The sequence below is a fragment of the Mustela nivalis genome (assembly GCF_964662115.1).
Source record: "Mustela nivalis genome assembly, chromosome: 7".
In the NCBI taxonomy this organism is placed as follows: Eukaryota; Metazoa; Chordata; class Mammalia; order Carnivora; family Mustelidae; genus Mustela; species Mustela nivalis.
In genome coordinates this window covers 102,230,159-102,252,991 of record NC_139026.1, presented here as the reverse complement: position 1 = coordinate 102,252,991, position 22,833 = coordinate 102,230,159, and the positions used below count along the sequence as shown (strand labels likewise).

Sequence of the window (22,833 nt, the reverse complement as noted above, 5' to 3'; positions counted from 1 at the left end):
ACATCAACAGAGGTGATTTTAGAAACAAAATGTTAAATTAAAAAAGGTAAATTACAAGAGCTTATATGTGATTCAATGTTTATAAATCCTATAAATCATAAGAAGAAGTAGAAATACAGCAAAGACTGTAGAAATACAGTCTGGGAAAGTAGTTGCCTCTGGGGGAAGGAGGAAGGAACAGATGGGGGGGCGGAATCAGGGAGCTTTGTGGCAACTGTCCATGTTCTAATCCGCAGGTCAAATGATGGGTTACCATTGTGCTTAATAACTTGCATATGTATGTTGGTATTCATTTGTAGGCACGGATCTTAACCAGTGAAAAACTTACATAATTCTGGCTCAGTCTGAGGATGCTTTCACCTGACCTCCCTTCTAAAATAAAATGAAAATACTGATAAAATGAATGAATTTTATCAAATGAAAAATGCTGATGGCAATAACAACAACGGTTTCAAAAAGACACGAGTGAAAAAAGAAGAGTAATTAGGTAACAGAAGCTTCATCAGGGTGTTGCTGATGAAGCATGGTAAAATGTGTGAAGGAAGGCCTAACTGAGGAGAGACACCTCCATAGAGCAGAGTTTCTTTAGACATCTCCATATAAATGTCTGAACCGCTTCATGCCCCTCCCCCCACCCGACTTGGAAATGTAGCCTCTGAGCTCTGGTCTTGGTGGAGGGAGTGGGGGCTGGCTTCCAGCACTTTCAGGGGCAGCTGGGACCTCCACTTCCGGAGTCTTTTTGAGATTCTGGAAACATTCGACTTCTGTGCTTTTCCCAGGGAAGGGCTTTAGCTAAATTTGTTATCGCTTGCCCATCTACAGTCCAGCTTTTCAAATGCTGTTGCTATTTTCTCCTCTTAACCTTTGTGTTTTTGACCTCTTATTTAAATTATTTTATCATGTTGGAGGGATGGAGGTAAGCAAGATTGCAAAGGAATTCCCGCACACGAATATTCAGACCCACACCTTAAGAAGAGTTAGGCTACAACAAGAAACTGTTACAACAAGAAAAATAAATATTCTTAAAATATTTTTCTATAAGGTATTCAATTAAATATTTAATATAATTTAATATTTATTAAGTATTAAATATTAATTTAATAAATATTCTATTAAAATATTTCTATAAAATATTCTTAAATTGAGTTGGGTTGAAGACATAAAATACATGTGTGCATGTTTAACAGATTGTTAAAAATGAAACAACTGAAAATATTAGGGTATAACTTCTATAACAAGGGTCAGTATCATTGCCCAAATGTGTGTGTTATAAAAATGTGCATGTTATTTAAATATGGCTCTAATTAATGGGCTGTGATTTTTTTTTTTTAAGTTTGAAAAACACCCCAACATTGACTAGCTTCCAAAATCCAGAATGGGACTTTCAGGTGCAGAGTTTCATGGAGCTGGAAAACAGCCAGACACACACTAGTTCTAAATCAACTGCTAGGTGCTGACCTAGGAAAAGCCCTGTGGGAGGGAATGGGTGGTTAGGGGACCAGGATGAGGGTCCATTATTATAGTATAGCCTTTTGTAAAAAATTTTTTAAAAAATCACCTACTCATAAGTAAATAAACAAACACATTTATAAAAGGGGAAACCAATTTTTCTTAAGTTTCCTGATCTCCTACAGTGTGCCTTAGGGTTTCACTGAGAGAACCAACAACCTTCCCTAAGAAAGAAAATACTAGGGGTACCTGGGTGGCTCAGTCAGTTAAGTGTTTACCTTCCTTCAGCTCAGGTCATGATCCCAGCGTCCTGGGATCGAGTCCCATGTCAGGCTGTCTGCTTAGGGCAGAGTCTGCTTCACCCCCTCCCTCTGCCACTCCCCCTGCATGTGTGCGTGCTCTCTCTCTCTGTCAAACAATTTTTTTTAACCTTTAAAAAAAAAAAGAATTCACATCACTAAAAAATCTAAGGTAGTAGGATGGTGAAAAAGCAAGGTTGTGGTGATAGTGTTCTGTGGAATCCCAAAATCCACAGGGACCGTACTTATTTATTTATATATCCATTTTAATTGTGTTGAGGCAGATTCAAGTGAGAAGCAAATTGAAGTGAGAGAGTGAGTTTCTTGTCTCAGGGAGCTGGAGAATGAATCTCACAGACAAAGGAGAATAGCAAAGCGATAGAACTTTATTAAGCAAGGATACAGAGAAATCTGTCAAGTGAGACGGGTCCCGACCACATTGCCAACGTGGGCCTCCACCAACAGTCTTTTATTTAGAACTGACCAGGGATCTTGTGGCCTTAACATTCTTGTGACGTCTTGGTTAGAGTAAGGACTGGTGATAACATCTTTAATGGTTTTTTTTTTTTTCCATTTTATTTTATTTTTTTTTTCAGCATTCCAGCATTCATTGTTTATGCACCACACCAGTGCTCCATGCAGTACGTGCCCTCCATAATACCCACTACCAGGCTCACCCGACCCCCCATTTCTTCTTTGGGGTCTGGTTATTCTTTGTTGGTCACAATGGGACTGCCATAAAAGAACCCCATCTCTGACCCTTGGGGCAGGGTGGTCTGGTTTGTTCCCTTATCTCTGGTTTCTTACACCTCAACATTTCTGGGATTTTTGGTGAGCCTGGTCCTATAGCCCCCCCTACCTATCTCTCCCTTCCTAGCCCTGCCTGTAACTTACTCAGTGAGACCTTCAGGTGTATACTGGTGAGTCATGTACTTGGTGGATAATTGCCAATATATGGTGTGGGGGGTGAGAGAAAGGAAGTTTCCAATCAAATTTTTTTTAAGATTTTATTTATTTATTTGTCAGAGAGAGAGAGAGATCACAAACAGGCAGAGTGGCAGGCAGAGGCAGAGAGAGAAGCAGGCTCCCTGCTGAGCAAGGAGCCCGATGCGGGACTCCATCCCAGGACCCTGGGATCAGACCTGAGCCAAAGGCAGCGGCTTAACTGACTGAGCCACCCAGGCATCCCTCCAATAGAATTTTTGTATATTAAAGTAGACTTACAGGGGGTCAGGCTAAGTTTGCCTTTAGTCCTTAGCAAAGTGTCAACATAGGGGTGGTTGAGTTCCACCGGGAATGTCACTCTGCCTGTTTCAAGAACTTGTCAGTGGGCTGTAAGGAAGGAAGGAAATTTAATAATTCTTCTTCTGCCTTTGTTTCTCACATCAAAATGAGATCATGCAGAGACAAGTATTTTGAAATGAGAAAAAAAATACAATTTTAATGTGAAGTAAAGCCTCAAAGATCTGTGGTCCATTAGGGTATGGGGAAATGAGGACTTTTTCTATCACAGAATGAGTTTTAGAGAGGGCCTTTACAGGGTTATATTTATTCTTTCATGTTTGGGAATGGGATTCTAAACCTCAGAAGTGAAAATACTTCCCGAAGTTCAGATATGCTGGAGGTCAGCTCAGGAAACCACAGAGTTTGTTGCTAAGCCCAACAAAGCTCTCTGTTTATCATATCATCCATCAGTATTCATTTTATCATTGTCTTCTAGCTGGGTGCCCTTAAATGATGCTTTCTCACCTCGGTTTCTTCGTGTTTAGTTACAGACATATAGAATTATAGACACTGAGCCAGATGTGGAAGACGCCTTCCAGTAGTAACCATCTGGGGATTCCCGCACCAGCCTAGGTCCCTGTGCCCATTTTTCCCCTTGAAATTCTTAATCTTGTCATTTCCATGAACCCATTCTCAGCTCGGTTTATCGGTAACAGCTGCCCTGAGACAGGATCCTTCCCACGGCTCCCAGATTGAAAGAGAACAATTTCTACTGGAAAGTATTTCTGGCTACTTCCAGAAAGCAGTCATTGGCACACTGTAATGTTCAAATAACGTGAGAAAAACCAATCCACATGCTGCTGTATTTTACGTGCTGACTTTAGAAAAGCTATAGTCTGTGCCTAGGGCAGAAGAGAACTTCTCTGCCTACTCTTAAATGCTGATGTCTGGAAGGGAATGCTTTCTAACATGCTATAAGGCTACCAGAGACTGGTCTTGACCTTACTAAACACAAAACAAAACCCTCCATCTATAAATGGGAAAAGAAACTGAATTATAATAATATTGGAAGAAAATACTGGAATTTTATAAAATAATTTATGATATAAATAAACATTTAGACATGATTGGTGTACATTAAATTGCTACTACCTGTTTGTTGGCAATTAGTGATTTCAATTAAAATTTATAATTGCATTCATAGATTAGCAAGTTCTCATATACACACACACACATACAAATTATATAAGTACATCTACTTCAGCATTCTCTGAAATTTAAAAGAAGTATATAATCTAAAAATAATATATAGGACATATGTTGAATGAAAAATCTATTTTAATAAAAAATATATATAATTTTTATAAATATATAAATTCATAGTTTAATAAATTATGGTACATCTATATTGAATATGTACAGTCATCAAAAGGAATGAGGAGGATGAATACAGACCCCCACAGAGAGAGCCCCAGGGTAAGCCAGGCCTCTCACAAGAAGCACGTCACATCATATGTATATTGTATGATTGTGTTCTTGTTACCATAAGCACACCAAAAGAAAAACCAAAGCATATATTCACCTAAGTGCATACATGTAGTCCTAGAATTGGATTTAAATGCTACTCTACCTTACCAGATATAAACTTGGTCCAGTTGCTAGACCTCTCTGTACTTCTGTGTCCTCATATGAAAAAGAGGGGAAATATTAATACCTACTTCACAAAGTACTTGAGAAGATTGAACACATAAATCCTGGAGACAAAATGCACACATAGCAGACACTCAATAAATGTTGATTCCTGCTTGAAATACTCATGGGCATTGTCTCTATGTCCTGAATGACAATAACATGAAAGAACACTGCTTCTTTCCTTCTTAAGAATACAGCAAGGGATGCCTCGCAGCTCCAGGTTCCAACGGCATCCCCAGTCGTGCTGAATCATGATCCTGGAGTCCTGGGATGGAGTCCCAGGTCAGGCTCCCTGCTCAGCAGGGAGTCTGCTTTCCCTCTGCCCCTCCACCTGCTAATGCTCTTTCTCGCTCACTCGCTCACTCTCTCTCTCAAGTCAGTAAATAAAATCTTTTTTAAAAATTAAAAATAGAGCTACCCTGTGGCCCAGAAATTGCCCTACTAGGTTTTTATCTAAAGGATACAACCATAGTGATCTGAAGGGACACATGTACCCCAATGTTTATAGCAGCCATGTCCACAATTGCCAAAATTTAGAAAGAGCCCAGATGTCCATTGATAGATGGATGGATAAAGGCAATGTGGTGTATATATACAATGGAATATTACTCAGCCACCAAAAAAGAATGATATCTTGCCATTTGCAATGACACGGATGGAACTAGTGTATTATACTAAGTGAAATAAGTCAATCAGGAAAAGACAAACACCATGTCCTCTCACCCATATGTGGAATTTAAGAAACAAAACAAAAATAACATAGGAGAAGAGAAGGAAAAATAAGAGGGAAAAAATAAGAGAGGCGGGCAAATCATAAGACATTCTTTTTTTCTTTTTTTGAAGATTATTTATTTATTTGACAGAGAGAGACACAGCCAGAGAGGGCACACAAGCTGCAGGAGAGGGAGAAGCAGGCTCCCCTTTGAGAAGGGACCCTAATGGAGGCCTCGATTCCAGGACCCTGGGATCATGACCTGAGCTGAAGGCAGACGCTTAATAACTGAGTCACCCAGGCACCCCATAGTGGGTGTCATAAGAATGTCATAAGGCATTTTTAACTATAAGAAACAAACAGGGTTGCTAGAGAGAAGATGGGTGAATGGGCATTAAGGGCACTTGTAGTACTGAGCACTGGGTGTTGTATACAACCGATGAGTCAGAGAATTCTACCTCTGAAACTAATAATACTGTGTGTTAATTAAATTGAATTTACATTTAAAAATTTTTTAAAGAAAAAATACATATTAATGTTAATCATCCAAACATCATGAGTAAACCTTATTTGTTAACAAAGAATTATTAATGCATTACTCAATTCACTATTCTTTTCTTTTATTCAGTGTACTTGCTATGTTTATATGTGAGGCAGGCATATAATCCACTCTTACACAATATTTACCTGACTTGATTTCAGCGTTATATCCATCTCATAAGTTGGGTAGTTTCTCCTCTTTTACTCTTTCCAAAATGTTTTTTATAAAGTACAAATCATGTAGTCATTGGAGATTTGATAGCACTAGCTTATAAAACTATCTGAAACGTGGGCTGGGGTAAGATATTTAACTAATGTATTTATTTAATGGTTATTAGTCTACTCAGATTTAAATTTTAAAATTTTAAACAATTTAAAATTTTCTCTTAATTTTCTTAATTTTAATTTCCACAAAGCTCTTAAAAGATGTAATCTATTTTATCTGTGTGCTATCTTGTTTTTCATTACTACCTTGCACCATCACCTTTGATCTAAATCCTCAAACTAGACACCCACAAGTAATCATGTGTTCCTCTCTTTTTATCACTCCTTAAATTTAACAAGCCCTTGCTGTTGTTGTTGTTGTTCTAATCCTAAAGTACATATTGAATTCTACTTTCCTCCATCTCCTTAGCCACCACCTTGGTCATCATTCTCTCTTCTGTTTTACTTACAGCAGTCTCTTTCTTTTAAAATTAATTAATTTTACATTTTAATTTAAATTTTGCTAGTTGACATAGCGTGCAATATTGGTTTATGGAGTAGAATTCAGTGACTCATCACTTATATGTAACACCCAATGCTCAGCATCACAAGTGCCCTCCTTAATGCCCAGCTCTGTCTAGCCCATCCCCCACCCATGTCCCCTCCAGGACCTTCAGTTTGTTCTCTATCATTAAGAGGTTCTTATGGATTGTTTCCCTCTCTTTCTTTTTTTTTTTTTTTTTCTTTTCCTGTTTCCCAGATGTTCATCACTGCAACTATCTCTTAACCGGTCTCTCTATTGCTGTTCTTCAACACAACCTCCTAACTACCCCAGGCTCACTTGGCTCCTCTCTCCCCATCGCTCACTGAGCTTCAGCTGTATCTATTCTTTGCCCGTTCTTAAAATAGGCCACTCTCATTCCTGTCTCTCCGTGTTTGCCATAGGCGTTTCCCCCATCTTGGGAACTCTTCCCTCACTGTGGAACTGATGAACTCCGGAACTCCGGCTTGTCTTACATTGTGACTCCTGGGAGAAGCCCCCCTCTAACCACGTGATCTGCAGTGCTTCTCCCCCATCCATTCCTGAACAGTCTCTGCCTCCATTACTTGTCCTCTCCACTGCACCTACCATGACTGCAGTAACTATCCCACTTACATATATGATTGCTCCTTATCTGTTTGTTTTCCTCCCCAGGACAGAATTTCATGAGGGCGGGGTCTGTATATTTTGTTTCTCCACTGCCTTACATAATGCCTGACACATGTAAAATGCTCAAAAAACATGTTTAATGATTGAATTAAAAAAATAAATGAGTTCCAATTAAAGGAATCAGTGTGAGCACAGTCAAGGTTTAGGAAAGCTCAGCATATAAATCAGGGAACCGCAAAATATTTGATGTGGTCTAAGTACGTAAAATCAGGGGTTATGGGAGAAAAAAATGAAAGGGTCATTTAGTAGCCAAATATGAAAGATGAGGAGCTGGAATTACATTAATTTGCCAAGGAGGATCTGTTAAAGTTTTGAACTCTCTACTCTGCCCATATCTGGTGGTGAGTGTTTAAGAAAAAAGACAGAAATAACATATTGGATGCAGTGTTGTTTAAGCAGATTTTTAATAAGCCTACCTCCGCAAAAAAAGTTTATGAAATTGGCAACTGATTAATTACGAACTTCTCAGTAACACACCTTACTGAGTCCATCAGCAAGTTTTCCAGATTTCTAGAAGGACTCAGACACTTAAATCTAGTAACAAGAAAATGATTGTAAATGAATTCCTCTCTTCTATTCTGAACAGCTCAGAGGACAATGTATAGAGAATCCCACTTATTTTCACAACTTGTAAAACAGGGTAGATTTCATTCCCGTAGCCTATAGTTAGAGTTTATTTTCTCTGATGTGTCACCACTAGTAGCCCCTGCATACAGTTGATTCTTAATAAACCCTAATAAAAGTTATATAACTATACCGCTATTTCTAAATGTCTAGTGGATCCTTTGTGGTTAACTGTTGTAAACATGACTTTTAAGTCTGAACATTAAATTAAACAAAAGCTTAAAAAAGCAAGGGAAAATAATACTTTAGAAAGGTAGAAGGAAAATAAAGAAGCATATTATTAATTATTATTTCCAGAAATATTTTTAATTAAATTTAAAATCATAACCTTGAGGTTATTCTCATGTTATTTAAATTAAAATTAAGAAAACAAAATCTTACAAATAATTTAAAAATGAACTGTGGCTCATAGATGAAGCTTCAGATTTGCATTTCTTTCATTAAACCCAGGAAAGAGAACTTCTTGGATGAAAAGGAAATGAAGGTCAAACAGTAAAAATAAATATACTGGACAATATTCAGCTATCATTTCCAGTAAAAAAAAAAATTTATTCTCTGCTAATAATATCAAGAGTACAGAACATAGAAATACAAAGGACAAAAATCAATTCTCTCAAAGTATTTTGGGAATACAAGGAAGTTTGTCCATTCTTTTGATTCATTTAGTCAGCAAAAGTTTACTGCTTACTTCATGTCAGAAACATTACCAAAATAGCATATATAAAGATGAGCAAATGATAGCCTCTGCCCTTAAGGAATCCATTAATTAGCAAGATATATATTAAATGTATAATTTTTAATTGAGTACAATTAAAATACATGGAGATGGATGAAAGGACCTTCTAGGAAAGTAAATAGCTAGAACAAAGACTTTTGAAAAAGCATGAAGTTCAGTTAGGATGACCTATGAGAATTGCAAAGTAGAGTAAAAAGAAAGCATATCCAAGAAATACATTGCTGTCTTTCATACCAGGTAAAGTAGCTTGAGCTACATCTTCAGATAATATAAGATAATGAAAGACTGCATGGGACTATATTTATACTGAACATGGAGAAACAAAGGGCAGGAAGTCCAGATTTAAGGGGAGGATTGGGGAAAGGGGAAAAAATATTTTTGAACTCCTTCTTTGTCCTAAGCAATGTACTACATATTCTACATGTATCACTAACTCCTCATAAGAAGGTATTTCAATGGGATAGTATTATCATCCTCTTTTACAGTTTAGGAATCTGAAGCTCAGAGAGGTTAAATGATTTATCCAAGTTCACACAGCTCAAAAAATGGAGCCCTAATGGAGGCAGAATAAAAAGTCTTGGGAACTGGTTGGATCAGGGTGAGAGAGAGAGTAAAAGACCAGGCTCAGGTTGTCAGCCTGATTCATTCTGGTGGTAAGGTTAACAGGAATGGACAAGTCAGGAGGAAAGGCTGGTTTGGGCAGCCGATGAGGAATTCAGTATTGGACTTGATGAGCTTATGCTACTGCTGAAAAGATTTTTATGGACAAGTCAATAGTCCATTAAAGATAGAAATCTGGATCTTAGCAGAATGGTTAGGGCTGCTCATGGAAACTTGGAAGTTCTCAGTTAAAACTAAACAGTGAGAACAAATGAAATCCAAAATGAATATGCTAAGAACAAATTAGAGCTATCCCATTGAGGTGATCAGAAATAAAGGACAGTGTAAGTATAAATAATGTACTTTTAGTTTAGCAGAAAAAGAAAAAGTAAGACATTTTCTTTATACTTTCTCTTCCTGAATAAGCCAACAATTGAACCTCCGACAATTATCATATAGTAAAGAGAGTTCATTGCTGTTTCCTGGGGCTACATACATAATGATCTGTTTCCTATGGGCCGGCAGTCTCCAACAGCCTGATTCCTTTTTAGAGGCATAGGGAAACATTTACTTCACTCAACTCCATTCCTCTAGCCTCAAAGACTCCCTTTGAGCCAAGCTTATTTCAGCTCGGGAATGGCTGGAGATTGATTGAAATCTGTCCCCACCTTTCCTCTCCGGCTAAGGAGGCTTCTTTATTCTTCCAGAACAACTTGAGGACATTTTAGAAGCACAAAACGGTATGACTTACTCTTTATTTACTTAGATTTCTCCAAGAGGCAGTTAGCATCCACTAAGCAACACTTTTGTTGAGAATCTGGGTGACAGCTGCTGTGTATGGGATGGGGGAAAGGGGACAGAAGGCATGGTTCCTTTGAAGCGGAGTCCTCACCACACCCTTGTTCAGAAGAAGCTGACTCAGAGAGGGCAGCTACATCTCAAAGCAGGGCAGAACTCAGAGCACTGCTTGACTGGCTTTACTGTTTGGGGCCATTCAGGTGCCATATCATTTTGTTCTAGAATTCTGTAGTCTCCTTCTATTAAATTTCTATTAAAAAACCTGAATATTTGGTAGGATAGAGTTATTGCTTTGTTTGAATAGTCAAAACCAGATCCTCATTATCCACCAATTTTCTTTCTTGGTTTTTCTTCTATTTGCTTGCCATCTGATAAAATTTAACTTTGAGGGCATCAACTGACAAACCAGATGTTTTGCTGGTGATAGTGGCAAAACAGACTAACAACCAATAACTTCTCAAAGCATTTTATGGTTCTCAAAGACAAGTCAACAAAAGTAGTCTTAGGGAATATAATTTCAGAGAAACACTGTTCAAAAATAGTACTGCCCCATGACAATTTATATCAACTGAAGGATAAAATAATAATATTTGACTATTATGACATTATTTGTAGTGCACGCTTATAGAAAAATGGAATTCTGCCACCAAAAGACACCACAGAGGAGGGCATGCTCAAATAAGATGCCACATGCCAGCAAGATGAGCTTCAGAACCAGACAGACTGAGGTGAGAATCCAACTCTGAATTTACAGTGTGATTCTGTGCAAGTTCTTTCAATTACCTGCAATTAGGCCCCCAGATTATTGTGACTATTAAATACCAAGATGTATTAAAATGCCCAGCAGATTCTTTCAATAAGTAATTACTGAGTAATTATCCCACCATGCTGGAGGGGGACAAAAAGGAGAGACAAATAGGAATAAATGAGAAAAATATGGTCTCTCCTCAAGGAGCTACATTGAACAAGTAATTTAGAAAGTAATGCACAGGAAACAAACAGGGTTGCTGGGTGGTGGGGAGGGATAGGGTGGCTGGGTTATGAACTTTGGGAGATATGTGTTATGGTGAGTGCTATGAATTGTGTAAGACTAAGGATTCACAGACCTGTACCCCTGAAACAAATAATATATTATATGTTAATTTTTTAAAAAGGAAAGTAATGCACATAACAAAACAGATACAGGGTATTATACAGTAAGGACTCACTAAATAGTAACTTTTATTATTAGCTGACAGCATATTCATATGAGTTATTTTATTAATGATTTTAATTTTAAAATGTTGTACCCCTAGGGATAAAAATATATGTTTATAAAAAATAAAAAATTTAAAAAAATGTTGTAAGGAGTTACTATATCAGAAAATAGGGAAAATAACTTTTCTTTTAAGAGAAGAAAAAGGCATTAAAGATAGTGTAAGTTTTCAGTCTATTTATACATCAAAGTGAATTGGAGTAACAAGTTCAGGATACTTACATGATGAACTCTTAAACCCATATTACCAGTTTAAAATTGCACCAATTCCTGTCATCTGTTTGCAAGTAGGCTTATCCTAAAAAGAACATAGTCTTTGGAACAGTGATGCTTGGTTAGTTCTGACAGTACTAGCTGTATAGCCTTTGGCAAACTTTTGATCCTTCCTGTTTCACTTTCCTTACCTTTAAAATGAGAATTATAACGCATCTTCTTTCCAAGTGTTTACAGAGAGAGCATTTAGTAATTGGTGCTTAGCAAATGACAGCTTTGACTATTGTTATCCTGTAGTACATACTATGAAAGAGTGGGGAGTCTGCCCTCAAGAGTTTGTAGTATAGTAGAAGAGACATGTACTCAAATAGGGAATCATAAAGTAGCAGTTAATGGCCCCAATAGGAAGAGCACACAGTGCTATGTGGGAATACATTGCAATGCCCCGGGCTGGGATAGAGAGGCAGGTAAGGAAAAAATCTCTGCCTCTGTGAGCTATGCTAAATTAGAAGACATGAGAGAAGCAAGACAGGTACCTAATAAGCATACTGGAAGGCACAAGGTGTCTTCAAAAGGAAGACCAATTTATTGTAGAGATTTCTTGTAACAGAAGACTATGTCACTTTGTACATATGGTTTGTGAGCCAATTGGTACTTCTAGGGAACAGAGCCTATGAAACCACAAAACTAATGGAAATTTTATTGACGCAAACCTTCCACTCTGCACAGTACCCAAAGTTCGCAGCCTTTAATAAGAGAGAGGTTGGGATGCCTGGCTTGTTTAGTTGGTAAACATGCAACTCTTGATCTCGGGGTTGTGAGTTTGGGCCCCGTGTTGGACATAGAACATATTTTTAAAAAAGAAGAGATAGGTGGCCTCTATTATGCATTTTTTGTCCATCTGGTTTGACCCACACTTAAGAAACTCCATTGAAAAGATACTTGAGGGTACCTGGGTGACTCAGTGGGCTAATGCCTCTGCCTTTGGCTCAGGTCATGATCCCAGGGTCCTGGGATCGAGTCCCGTATCGGGCTCTCTGCTTGGCAGGAGCCTGCTTCCCTTCTTCTCTCTCTGCCTCCCTCTCTGCCTACTTGTGATCTCTGTCTGTCAAATAAATAAATAAAATATTAAAAAGAAAAAAGATACTTGAAGGTAATGTATATAATGATTGGATCCTGATTTTCCGTGTTCTAGTTTTTGTTTTGTTTTAAACTGTTGGATGTATTTAATATAGTTGAAACACAATATTACATTAGTTTCAGGTGCACAACTTAGTGATGTGACAAGTTTATACATTGTGCTATGTTCACCTTAAGTATAGCGACCATCCCTCCCCTTGTTGACTATATTCTCATGATGTGCCCTTTATCTGATTTTCAGTGTTCTCTTTTGAGAAACTCAGATGGCAGGAAAAATTCAGTCATAGCAAGTTAATTTCCAAATCATAATGACATACTCATCTGCTTTCATCTAAACATTACAAAACAAATCCTGGCATGGGGTTCCAGGCTTCAGGGCTCCTGAAATATTCAGAATCTCTTGAATGATGACATTCTGTTTTACAGTTACTGCTGTTTTCTCACCCTTGCAACTGTGCACATAAAGTAGGAAGAGATCTCTCCGGGTATCAGGATTGGCACAGCATTTGTTAAGGCAAAAACATTCAATACTCGGAGGTGTGTTATGTATTATAATAATGATTTTTCCCCATAGACTAGGAAAGAGTTCAAAATTCATGTTTCACTTGAAGAGAAACTTTTAGAAACTAAACAGAGACTGTATGTGTATTTTAAAAGTGTCTTTCAAGTTTTTTCATTATTTTTGACGTAGGCAGTACCTACGTTTCTTCCCTGGGGCTTGTACCACAGAGGAAAGAGGTGGCAAAGAGACTGGCCTGGGCTCAAACAGTACCCTTAGGGACTCCAGTCAGTGGGGCACCAATATCCTGCTGTGCCTTTGCTTCCTTCTTCCGCCTGCCCCCTCCACCAGCTCTTCCTTTTTCCCATCAAAACCTAGCCTACTTCCTGAACAATTTGGTCTGACAAACATATTTTCATTCCAGATGACTCAATATCCTTGATTTCCTAAACACATGCTAAGTTATTACAATCATTGTTATTATTCACAATATTCTGGGATTTTAGCAGATTTTTCCAACTGCATAATTTGATTTACACATTACTGTGTATTTCTGCTGCTTTGCATTCCTGACCTGCCTGCAGTACAGACGTGCTGAGTGAACAGCGGGACTTCGTAAATACTCCTGTGTGGCTCTTCAGTGAGGCTTTTTTGGTGCCGCATATTTTTTATGCAGTCACTCCCAGAATAAGAGTGATAACAATCACCTCCATTCTGAGAACACCCGCCAAGTGATAGAATACAGGACCTGCCACAGAGGTGGCCAGAGCTGTGTTTAGACTTAAGGAGGACCCTAAGGTCTGATAGGAACAGCCACGTTTTCTTTCCATTTAGAGTCAAAAAAGGGGGAACTCAACATTCTTTGGTTGCATTACCAGAAAATAAGGTAAAACATGATTTGTATGGTTTTCAGGCTCTCTGGAATGCATTGAATATGAAGATCTTTGAACAGAACTGAGTAGTTTTTTTACCCTTCACACTCCCTGGTATATTTTCATCTCTCTGGCTTCTTTTTAAACTTCTCCGTGAACGACTACAAATATCTGTAGAGATAGATCTAGTTAGCAAAAAAGAACATAAGATTTTGAAATTTACTATTCACTGATCAATTTCTTTTCTGGGTTACCGTTTACTGACACTGACCCCTAAGAAATTTTAGAAAAACGGAATCAGGTAGAATCTTTTCTTTGTGTAGACTGCAGCAACTAGAGCTGAATTTCCATGTTTTTATTTTTTGTTATTTTTTAGTGTGGGGGTTGTTTTTTGCTCATTCGTACATGCAAAAATAGAGCTCAGTTATTATGTTAGTAAGAAGAATAAAAATTCCTTATTAACTGAGAATTGAACTTTAAAATAGAATAGCAAAGGCTATTGGGTAAAGTGTTAAATTTAAAAGATGGAACATTTTCACATTTTAATTACACCGTAAGATTTTTAATTAGTGTCAGCAAGTGGCGAGAATCCTTCCCATTGTTTGTTTATCAGGCCATATATGATATTCATCTAAAAAAATATTCATCTAACTAGGACCAACATCCAGAGATTTACATTTGTATTTTGAAGGAAGACTGGGAGTGCCTGGGTGGCTTAGTCAGTTAAGCATCTGCCTTCCGCTCAGGTCTTGATCTCCTGGTCCTGGGATGGAAGCCACATGTCCAGGCCTCAGGGCTCCCTCTCCTTCTGCACCTCCCTGCCTTGTGTGCACACACATGTGCACTCTGTCTCTCAAATAAATAAAATCTTTAAAAAAAAAAAAAAAAAAAAACAATGGAAGACTTTTTATCACAAGTGAGGTGATTGGACTTCAAAATAGCAATTTATATACATACATGCATATACACACAATACAAAAACAAAAATCTTTTCATCCATGTATATGGTGACTAATTATTACTTCAATTAGGAGGGAGCTATTAAATTTTCTAATGCATCTTGATTCAGTAAATTAGTTTTCAAGTAATTTGTTTATTCATCCAGGTTACCAAATTTGTTGGCAAAAAGTTATAATAATAAAATAAATAAAATAATAAAATAGTATAAACTATAGTATTTCTTTATTAATCTTCTAATATCAGTTAGACCTCTAGAGGATAACACTCTTTCATTCCTATTATTGGTAATTTCTACTTTCTTTTTCCTTGATTAGTCTAGTTAGAGGTTTATCAATTTTGTTACTCATTGAAAGAAACTATTTTTTACTATGTTAAATTTCTCTATTGCTTGTCAGTTGTCTATTTCATTTATTTTCATTCTTATTTCTACTGTTACCTTCTTTCCACCACCTTTGAATTTACTTTTTCCAGATTCTTTTTTTTTTTTTTAACATTTTATTTACTTATTTGACAGAGTAAGACACAGAGAGAGCAGAAACACAAGCAGAGGGAGTGAGAGAGGGAGAAGCAGGCTTCCCACCGAGCAGGGAGCCCATGGGGGGTTAAATCCCAGGACACCAAAATCATGACCTGAGCTGAAAGCAGCCTCTTAAAGACTGGGCCACTCAGGCACCCTACTTTTTCCAGATTCGTAAGGTGAAATCTTCAATAGTTGTTTTTAAAACTTTCTTCTTTTCTATTAGAAGCATTTAAAGTTACAAGTTTTCTTCTAAACTTTGTTTTAAGTTTCATTATACAAATTTTGATGTGTTGAATTTTCTTTACCATCCAGTTAAAAATATTTTCTGATTCCCTGTGTAATTTTTCTTGACCCATGAGTTGTTTAGAAATATATTACTTACTTTCCAAATGTTTGGCATTTTCTCTTGACATCTTTTTGGTTTTGATTTCTAATATAAATCCATTATGGCCAGGGAACATAGTTGGTATGATTTTAGTATTTTTAATTTTATTGAGACTTTATTTTATAGCCCATCAAATAATGTCTTGGTTTATGTAATATCTGTACTTGGAAATAATGTATATTGTGCCACTTTGGGCTGTCATGTTCTATATTAATTAAGTCATAGTGTGTTCAGAAATCCTATGTCTTTACTGTTTGTCTGTGAAATTGTTCTGTCATTCATAAAAGAGAGATTTTGCAATCTCCAATTATGATTGTGGGTTTGTGGATCTATGTCTCTTCAGTTGGGTCCTTTTTTGTTCCATGTATTTATTAGGTGCTTTATCAGGTACTTACACAGTTATGATTTTTTAATAATTTATTTATTTATTTGTCAGAGAAGAGAAAGCACAAGCAGACAGAGGCAGAGAGAGAAGCAGTCTCCCCGCCGAGCAAGGTGCCCAATGTGGGACTCGATCCCAGGGTTCCAAGATCATGATCTGAGCTGAAGGCAGCCGCCTAACTGACTGAGCCACCCAGGTATCCCCACATTTATGATTTTTATGTCTTCATGCTGAATTGACTCCAATATGCCTTTTTATCTGTTAATATTTTTTGTCTAAACGTTTACCTTATCTGATATTAATATAGTGACCAACTTTCCTATACTGACTGTTTGCATGGTATATTTCCTTTATCTACTCAATTTTCTTTCAGCCTGTGTTTTATATTACACACACATTGCTCATAGACGATATGGCTGGGTCTTGTTCTTTTAATCAGTGCTTGATAAGCTTTCTTTTCCTTTCATCATTATTTTTGGCTTCATTCCTATTTTGTAGTCTTTCTTGGTGCTTCAATTCTATAGCCCAAAGACCCTAATATTTAAAGTCAGTCATTATTTTATAGCCCCTTTATGCACATGGTCTTGAATCAGAGAGATCATTGCAGTTGCCATTTTCTCAACTCTTTCCAGTAATCTTATAACTTTTTTAAGATGCAGAAATCAAGATGGCCCAAAGAATTCCTAATAATAGTCACTAAAGCTAAGTTCAACTCCTTGTGCTTGTTATAACCTAAGTAGAGGGCCCTAACCTAAGAAGAAGCTTGGGCTTTATGTCAAAAGATCAGGAATAAACATTCATGTATAAGTTTAAAGTGACATAAAATATTATGATGCTTCACTTCTTACTTGCTAACATGTAGAAGATGTTACTCAGGGCTATCAGAAAGCCATGTCTGGACTTGGTGATAGGGCACATGGGTGGTTATTAATACTCAATCTGGAAACATATCCTAACATAATACTTGTTTCCCAGTCTGGGCTGGGGGCTTGCTTTCTTGGTTTTTTTATGAAAGTAACAGATTAGTTGAGGACGACTAGGTTCATGCTATGTAATGAGTAATATATACACTTTTCCTAAAACAGCTACTTAGTTTAATACATGCACTGCTGTGAATACTATAGAGTGAGTCACAGGTAAAAGCTCAGTCTCTGTTTTAAGGCAGTCTCTACTCTCTTTCTTCTTGTATAATCCACATCCTGCTGATTCCTCTTGACTGTGTTTCATTTTGTGCCTGCATGGTGACAACAGGGTCCTTGCTTTGTGTCTCTAATGATGTACGTGCTCAGCTTCCACATCAAGAACCTTCTTCCATTGTGTATTTTTCTTAAAAGATTTATTTATTTGACAGAGAGAGAGAGACAGAGAGAGGGGGAACACAAGCAGGGGGAGTGGGAGAGGGAGAAGGGAACCCAATGTGGGTTCCCGCTGAGCAGGGAATCTGATGTGGGGCTTGATCCGAGGACCCTGGAATCATTACCTGAACCAAGGGCAGACACTTAACAACTGAGTCATCCAGGCGCGCCCCTTCCGTTGTGTTTTTAAGGGTGCTTATTTTCTATCAACTCTTGTCAAAGTTTCTCCTACTGAAGATTTAAATCTTCTGCATGCACCTGATTGTTGAGTAAAGTTATAGTTTAAACCTTTTAGAGAAAAGCAATATCCAGGGGTCCTGGGTTCCAGCCCCACATCAGGCTCCCCGCTTAGCAGGAAGCCTGCTTCTCCCTCTCCCACTCCCCCTGCTTGTGTTGCCTCTCTCACTGTCTCTTTTTGTCAAATAAATAAATAAAAATCTTAAAAAAAAAAAAAAAAGCAATATCCATTTTGGTGCCTTATTGGAAAATGGAAATGCAACGTGAACGGAAACAATGACACTTTCTGATGATACTTTACCATCCCTGCCCCCCTCCCCACTGCTCGGCTTCAAGCTTCTACTGTTTAACTCCTTCCTGCCTCTTTAACTAGTCACATGAAATATATTGAAAATACATATAGAGATGAAGATAATGCCTGCCTGCGTCACACACATAAATGCAGACAAAGTCCTACTTTCAATTCAGAGAGCTCCTGAATAAAAAAGAGAAATGTCCACTGAATATGAATAAGCTGGGTTTCCATTGAAAAAGCTGTGGTTCATGCAGAAAAATGAAATTGGACCATTTCCTTACACCACACACAAAAATAGACTCAAAATGGATGAAGGACCTCAATGTGTGAAAGGAATCCATCAAAATCCTTGAGGAGAACACAGGCAGCAACCTCTTCGACCTCTGCCGCAGCAACATCTTCCTAGGAACAACGCAAAAGGCAAGGGAAGCAAGGGAAAAAATGAACTATTGGGATTTCATCAAGATCAAAAGCTTTTGCACAGCAAAGGAAACAGTTAACAAAATCAAAAGACAACTGACAGAATGGGAGAAGATATTTGCAAACGACATATCAGATAAAGGACTAGTGTCCAGAATCTATAAAGAACTTAGCAAACTCAACACCCAAAGAACAAATAATCCAATCAAGAAATGGGCAGAGGACATGAACAGACATTTCTGCAAAGAAGACATCCAGATGGCCAACAGACACAAGAAAAAGTGCTCCATATCACTCGGCATCAGGGAAATACAAATCAAAACCACAATGAGATATCACCTCACACCAGTCAGAATGGATAAAATCAACAAGTCAGGAAATGACAGATGCTGGTGAGGATGTGGAGAAAGGGGAACCCTCCTACACTGTTGGTGGGAATGCAAGCTGGTGCAGCCACTCTGGAAAACAGCATGGAGGTTCCTCAGAATGTTGAAAATAGAACTGCCCTATGACCCAGCAATTGCACTATTGGGTATTTACCCTAAAGATACAAATGTAGTGATCCAAAGGGGCACATGCACCCGAATGTTTATAGCAGCAATGTCCACAATAGCCAAACTATGGAAAGAACCTAGATGTCCATCCACAGATGAATGGATCAAGAAGATGTGGTATATATACACAATGGAATACTATGCAGCCATCAAAAGAAATGAAATCTTGCCATTTGCGACAACATGGATGGAACTAGAGCGTATCATGCTTAGCGAAATAAGTCAAGCAGAGAAAGACAACTATCATATGATCTCCCTGATATGAGGAAGTGGTGATGCAACATGGAGGCTTAAGTGGGTAGGAGAAGAATAAATGAAACAAGATGGGATTGGGAGGGAGACAAACCATAAGTGACTCTTAATCTCACAAAACAAACTGAGGGTTGCTGGGGGGAGGGGGTTTGGGAGAAGGGGGTGGGATTATGGACATTGGGGAGGGTATGTGCTTTGGTGAGTGCTGTGAAGTGTGTAAACCTGGTGATTCACAGACCTGTACCCCTGGGGATAAAAATATATGTTTATAAAAAATAAAAAGTTAAAAAAAAAAAAAAGAAAAAAAAGAAAAAGCTGTGGTTACAAAGTGATATAGTGTAATCAATAAATGTCTAAAAGTTTCTTGGATGCCTGAGTGGCTCTGTTGGTTGAGCAACTGCCTTTGGCCTAGGTGGTGATCCTGGCGTCCAGGACTGAGTCCCGGAATCGAGTCCCACATCGGGCTGCCTGCTCAGTGCGGGGGTCTACTTCTCCTTCTGCCCCTTCCCCATCTCATATACTCCTCTCTCTCTCACTCTCTCATTCTCAAATAAATAAATAAAATCTTTAAATAAATAAATAATAAATGTCAAAAAAAATCCTCTCAGCTGTGAAATGCCACATGCTGGACCCCAAAACTACGACTCATATGTGAAAATGGGGTGCAACTAACCCACTAAAAATATCCCTGGAAAAAATATATCCGTGACAGCGAAACAGGCTGTGGATTGTTTTTTACTTCAGCATCCATAAATATCTCATTATCACTGTTTGGACAGTTGCACTTATTTACTATTCTAGGAGAAGTTTGTTGACATTCTGTTATTCCATTTTACATGTTCTTAGCAGTGAAATGATGTGCTCTGTGTTCTCTAACATGGGGTCTTCATTCCATTTGATAGCAACATGTGCAGAAGGCACCTCACCCGGGGATGGCACGTGCCTTAAGCAACCGAGACCCTTCATGGTGGACACACACCAGAGACTCAGGTTATATTACCTGTTCTACCTCTTCCCTTCATGAACCTTCTTGTTCTTTTCTTCAGTATTCAGTCTCTATCCCACTCCTCACGTGAGGGTTCTGTCTCCTGGCCTAGCATCCTCACAGGAATACAATACAAAGACTTTATTCCTGGCTTTACACTCCAAGTCCTGTTCCTGGGATCACCTTGCATCTTGAGGTGTAGTTGAGGCTCCCTATGACCTATGTCAGGTCAATCACTCCAAATTCACTCTTGCCCAAAAAGGAATTTAAAAATCACATTTCCAGTGGTTTGAGGGCAAGAGCCTTCTCTTCCTCTCAAATACTTTCCTCACCTACTCACTAGTACCTATAATTAATCTATGCCATAAACATTATAATCTATCGTAATGTCATGACATTTTCTTACAATTATAGAATCTTTTTTTTGGACTGGTTACAGTATGCTTTATTGATGGTATATGAGAAGATAGGGCTCCCCAAGCCACTCCCCCTTTTCAGGGGGTCTGAGATGGAAACTGTCAAAGTTGGGATATTCTCCGTGTGTTGGGGGATGAATTGAGCAAGGACTTCCCAGCAGCTGAGGGCCTCTCCCTACCCATGGCTCTCACCAGGGACTGGTGGTCCAGAGGGCTCTTACTCCTTGGAGGCCATGTGGGCCATAAGGTTCACCCTTCAGTGCTATAGCCAAATGCATTGTCATACCAAGAAATGAGTTTAACAAAATGGTCACTGAGAGCAATGCTAGTCCCAGTTTCAAAGATGGGTGTTAAAGGTACAGGAGACAATCTGTTCTTCACCAGCCCAAGATGTCCTTGAGGGGGCCCTGTGTTGCCTGCTTCACCGCCTTCTTAATGTCATTGTATTTGGCAGCTTTTTCCAGGTGGCAGATCAGATCCACAGTGGACACATGGAAGGCCATGTCAGTGAGCTTCCCATTCAGCTCAGGGATCCCTTTCCTATAACCTTGGCAGGTCAGAAGAAGCAGGGATGTGTTCTCAGCAGCCCCTTGGCCATCACACCACAGCTTCCTAGAAGGGCTGTCCACAGTCTTCCGGGTGGCATTGATGGCATGGACTGTGGTCATGAGTCCCTCCACAATACCAAAGTCATCATGGATGACCTTGGCCAGAGGGGCCAAGCAATTGGTGGTACAGTCCTGCTTCTCATGGTTCTCACCCATCACAAACATGGGGCAGAGATGATGTTCATCTTGGCCCCACTGCTCAAATGAACCCCAGCCTTCTCCATGGTGAGAAGGACCCTGGACTCCACAACATACTCAGCACCAGCATCATCCCATTATGCTGGCAGGATCTTGCTCCTGGAAAATGAAGATGCACTTTCCACTAATGACAAGTTTTCTATTCTCAGCCTTACCGTGCTGTTGAATTTGCCATAGGTGGAACTGGAACCATGGCATAGACCATGTAATGGAGGTCAATGAAGGGGTCATTGATGGTGACAATATCCACTTTGCCAGAGTTAAAAGCAGTCCTGGTGACCAGATACCCAATATGGACAAATCCACTTTCTCCAACCTGGACCATCATGTCTCAGGGAAACAGCTGGCACTGCACCAGAAGGTGCAGCTGTCTATCAAACATGGAGAAACGAAGAACCCCATTCTAGAATCTTTGATACTTACGAAATTTGAATCAGCCCAAGCTTGGCATTATTTTAAATCTAGGAGCAAGTTTTAATACGGAGACAGAACCCTGGGATTGAATTAGAGTGGCAACATCTAGGACACCAGATGAGAGTATATGCATATGCTTGTGTGGTACTCACATGTGCTCAGAATAAGGCCACTGTTTCTGCCTCCAAATCACAAAGTCACCCTTTATTTGGCTGCCATTTTTTATCTTCAATAAAGTACTGAGATGAATAAGTCTTGCTTCTCTGTAGAAATAATTTGTACAACAAAGAAGCTGAGGATGGCTTGATTTAATTCCTAATCATAAAAACTACATGATTTCTCAAGAAGGAAGCTGCATTAATTAGGCACCTGGACATGTCAGAGGCATCACCAGCATTCTCTCAATTCTCCCAGCAACCATAGAAGGCAGCTATTAGTGTTCCCAATTTAGTGAGAATGAAACTAGGCAAAGTCACGGATCTATTACTGACATGGCAGAATTCAAATCTAACTCCTGATACTGTATGTGTTTTTCACATTCCATATACAGGAGGGGATCTAGTACAGTTAGAGCTCAGATTTTGAAATCAGAAGACCTGAATTCAAATCTTCTCTCTGCCCTTACTATGTCTGAGATACAACAATTTACCTCTGGCCCTTGGTTACTTCCAGTTTTATATTCTTTAACTTTCATTTCTTTTGATTAGTGTCTATTGCTTTTTCCATTGCTCATTGTCCTTATGTCATCATAAGCCTCATGTCTTCCCCTCCATCTATAATTCCCA

General features: G+C 38.6%; 1 pseudogene across 1 annotated transcript; it reads right to left on the bottom strand.

Moving 5' to 3' along the window:
* Nucleotides 1-21,045: 21,045 nt before the first annotated feature.
* Nucleotides 21,046-21,959, bottom strand: LOC309870339 (glyceraldehyde-3-phosphate dehydrogenase pseudogene; annotated as a pseudogene). The gene is made up of 2 exons: nt 21,837-21,959; nt 21,046-21,784 (listed from the first exon to the last, which is right to left on the bottom strand). The product of its transcript is annotated as a glyceraldehyde-3-phosphate dehydrogenase pseudogene (transcript).
* Between the last annotated feature and the right edge of the window lie 874 nt (nt 21,960-22,833).